Below are 4,617 nucleotides of genomic sequence, written 5' to 3' on the forward strand. Positions count from 1 at the left end.
AGCATTATTTTCAATAGCCAAATTATGGCAACAGCCCAAGTGTTCATCAATAGATGAATGCATAAGGAAGATGTGGTGTATGTATACAATGGACTACTGCTCAGCCATAAAAAAGAGTGAAATCTTGCTATTTGTGGCAACATGGATGGACCTAAAGGGTATTATACTAAGTGAAATAAATCAGAGAAAGACAGATACCATATGATTTTACTTATATGTGGAACCTAAAAAACAAACAAACAAACAAAATAGAAACAGACTCATTACAGAGAACAAACCTGGCATTTGCCAGGGGAAGGGGAGTTAAGGGGTCGGTGAAACAGATAAAGGGGATAAAGAGGTATAGAATTCCAGTTATGTCATGGTGATGTAAAGCACAGCATATGGAATATTGTCAATAATTTGTGGTAACTTTGTATGTTAGCATAGTAACTATACTTATAGTGGTGATAACTTTGTAATCTATATGGTGTATACCTGGAACTAATATAATATTGTATGTCAACTATACTTCAGTTAAAAAAAAAGCTAATCTAATTAGGACAGCTAATTTTACAGTTATTAAAACTTCACATATTTGGTTGCTTTTTTTTTCCACACAAAGCTCCCAAAGTTCAACAGACTTTTATGTGTTTTTGTTTTTTTTCACCTCACACGATCCCATCTGAAAGCTAGCAACCTGGCTAGCAATTCACCAACTTGGTTGGCAAAGGCAGTCGAGCAAATCTGCACATTAATTATTTAAGCACATTGCAGATTACAGAATGATTCCATCTATTTCTTGCTTTGCCCATGTAATAACCTTAAGAGACATACAAGAAAGTATTAATTTTCCCATCATAGAGATAAGAAAGCAATGTCTTAGAGTAATTAAGTGATTTGTGCAAAGCCATGGAGCAGGTACATAGCAGAGCTGAGCTAGTACCTAGGCATTCTCACTTTGGGTTATGTGCTCCTTACACTATACCAAATTATCATTACATTATTATGATCACCACCACCACCATCATTATCATCACCATTATCATTGATTTTCTTCTTCTGAGTATTGTAACTTTTCTAAGACCAGCAGATCTCAATGTATAACCACATCTTTCTTACTGTACTATATCCCAATCCAATATATTGCTTTTATATTCCCCAAACTTGCCTCTTGATTGCCTAGCTAATTTAGTTATGAGGCTTCAAGGAAGACAGCTATACCTAACTATATTTTAGGGACCCCATCCTACTGTAACTATTCAGTAGTAGTGAGCAGTAGGATTGACATTTTAGTGAGTCCCCAGATCATACTTTCTAGAACATTTGAAGAAACTACTAACATTTTTTGTTCCTCAAAACAATGAAAATTTTGGTGGCAAAATTAACAACTTAAAGCAACCAGTCTTAAGCAACTATAGCACTACCTCTGATAGTTTTTCAAGGGGACCCATCACTTACTCCTTATACTGTGTCTCATATTGCCCTCTACACTTATGAACAGCTTCACAACCACTGGTCTTACCCATTTTCTGTGGCATACCTTTAGGCTCTCTCCTTGTTATTTTACAACTAACTGGTACTCATGGAAAAGCACTAGAAGAAAAGGCTTTTCTGCCCAAATCAGGGCCTTTAATTGTCCTACTCAAATCAGGGTCACTAAGGACAGAATTCTCACACTTTTATTATTTACCCCATTAGTGATTCCAGTAGCAAGAGAAATATATGGAGAAGTTAGAAACTTTTATAACCTTCATATCACCAGTATCCACAGATCTGCAATAGTCAGGCTGACTACAGACAACATATTAAGCAGGAACACATGGGAAGCAACCATTGACTTAATCAAATTAACTCTTTTCCCTTCCCTTCCTTTCAATACATATTTACTGAGAATCTGTTCTGAAGATAGCATATATGAAGATGATAGGGAGCTAACAACTTATTTTTTTTTAATTTTTTTTTAAATTTTATTTATTTTATGATAGGCACACAGTGAGAGAGAGAGAAGCAGAGACATAGGCAGAGGGAGAAGCAGGCTCCATGCACCGGGAGCCCGACGTGGGATTCGATCCTGGGTCTCCAGGATCGCGCCCCGGGCCAAAGGCAGGCGCCAAACCGCTGCGCCACCCAGGGATCCCGGGAGCTAACAACTTAGAAGTCGTACACACTGGGATAGGGTCAGGATATAGGAGAACAGCATTTTGTTATTAAATAAGTTTGGGCATGTTAAGTTAGCAGGGATTCTAAACTTAGATGCCTTCAGAAGCCAGGGGTGGTTATATCAATATATTGTAGTGTGAAGACATTAGGGAGACAGATCTGCATCTGCAGGCTGCAAATTTGCCTAAGTTAAAAAAAAAAAAAAGGAGCATTAATATTCTGAGACAAAGAATTGTATAAATGTTGTTATAGAAAGTGGGGAGTCATTGGAGAGTTTTGAGATGGATCATTAAATGGTCCCATATTTTGAGGGACATTGAAAAAAAACAGGTGTCAGTGTGAATTAAATATAGGGAGACAGTGTATTCCAGATAGCATAGGATAGTCCTGGTTTAGGCCCATAAGCCATAATAGTGTGCCCTTTTGCTCTCATGGGTGTCCTGATGTGGAGAGTAAGTAACACCTAATCAGTGGGTTACATTGATCATCTCTTCAGTGAATAGAACCCCATTTTCTGGGTTCCATCTGGTTTCTGTGAACACTTAAGATCTTTTTTAGTAGGAGGGCCTTTATCTAGTCATGGCATATCGTAGTTGAGGTGTGGATAGAGAGAGTGCTCACACACAAGAGAACAACAGAAGTTGACATTTCCAAGGTACTTTGTTGCTGCTGTGATGGTGGTGTGGCTGACAAGTGTAGATATTAGTATAATTGTTGAAAAATATGGGAAAAGACAACTATCAAACAAGGGGTACTGATTTTTTTCAGGGGAAGTGGATTGAATGGGGGGGAAAGGGAAGACTGCATTTTCCTTTATATATTTCTATGTTGGTTGAATTTGTAAAATTCAATTATATCTTAAATTTTAAAATTAATAAAAATTTTTAATAAAATTGAATTGGTAAAATTGGTTTAAAAAAGACACAAAAGACTCAATAAAATTATTTTGTAAATATTAGGGAAAATGCTAAATTGGTTTTAGATCTGGTGATATACTGACAGATTTACACATATGTCAGTATGTGAACAGATGTAGATCTTATCTTCTTGTGATCTTAGCTGCTTTATGAAGAGCTCATGTTTTTCGTATCTAGTAAGTGATAAACCTTTTTGCTTCATTATACTTAATTTTTAGTTCTTAAAGAGTAAAGAAATGGATTTCTGTATCAAAGATTACTGAACAATGAGGGGACTTCAGTATTTAGATAACAAAAATAGTAGTTTTTATTATTATTTTAATAGTTCTCACCATCTGTGAGATACTGTATCAGATGACATCTCTATGCCCTGGCATAGTTCTGCAAGGTAGTTATTTGCATCATCATTTTACAGATGAAGAAATGGTTTCAGAAGGGCTCAGTAACTAGTCCAAGGACACATAGTAAGTGTCAACTGGAATTCCTACTTAGGTCTGTTGGTTTCAAAATACATACAATTGTAAGTAAACAATAGAAGACATATGTAGCAATATTAGATTTTAGAACTCTCAAACTTTGGATCGGAAGTACAGCTCTTAGTCATTCCAGCAGGTTACATGGGGTAATATTAAAAATAGTTTCAAAACTTCTCTTTTGAGATTGTTCTCTAAGAAAACCTACATTTTTTTAAACTTTTATTTGCATTTATTTTATGCAGAATTTACACCCAGGCCACTAGTTTTTGTTTCTTTAGTTTTTTTCCAGGGTATCTTTATCTTCTGTGCAACCTCCTCTTCTGGCTTAGGGACAGTCTGCTCTTTTTCAGTAAGGATCATCTCAGTGTGGCAGAGAGAGCTCATGTATGGGTGAATCCGACCATGAGCCCTATAAGTTCTATGCCGCATCTTGGGGGCTTTGGTCACCTGGATGTGCTTAATGACCAGAGAATCTACATCTAAACCCTTAAGTTCCACATTACTCTCTGTATTTTTAAGCATGTGCAGTACAGATTCAGCCACCAATTCCTCCACTGTTGGGCCTAGGCACACCTATCAACTCCACCATTATAGTGGTAGAATGGCACACATTGCTTCTGCAAAATGACATCCTTCAGATACTTGGTGGCTTTTCGAATATGTGTACCCTTGATGGCCTGGGCAGGTTCCATGTGTGTTTTTAAAGTGAACATGAATATTTGAACCTCTTGATTTGCATGATTTTGTAGGGTTTTCTGCATCAGGTGAATAGCGAATCATTTTCAGAGATCATCTCAGGCTGCTTATTGGGAAGAGCAGGACCTATAGTCTTGGCATAAGGTAGATAGGTGGTAGACTACATATGACAGCATTTAGTTACTGTCATAACAAAATGATCATTTAATGAAATAGTTGTATTGGGACAGGATGAACATTTATATATTTTTTCTTGTTATTAATATCTCAAAGCTCGTGGCTATTAACGTGCCTATTAAGTAATTCTCATACCAGATAGTTTTAAGATAATTTTGGAGGGGCACCTGGGTGGCTCAGTCGTTTAAGTGTCTGGCTTTTGATTTTGG

General features: G+C 36.7%; 1 pseudogene; it reads right to left on the reverse strand.

Moving 5' to 3' along the window:
* Positions 1 to 3,769: 3,769 nt before the first annotated feature.
* On the reverse strand, positions 3,770 to 4,315 carry LOC121492569 (annotated as a pseudogene).
* Positions 4,316 to 4,617: the final 302 nt, after the last annotated feature.

The sequence above is a fragment of the Vulpes lagopus genome, chromosome 6, assembly GCF_018345385.1.
Source record: "Vulpes lagopus strain Blue_001 chromosome 6, ASM1834538v1, whole genome shotgun sequence".
NCBI classification, from domain to species: domain Eukaryota; kingdom Metazoa; phylum Chordata; class Mammalia; order Carnivora; family Canidae; genus Vulpes; species Vulpes lagopus.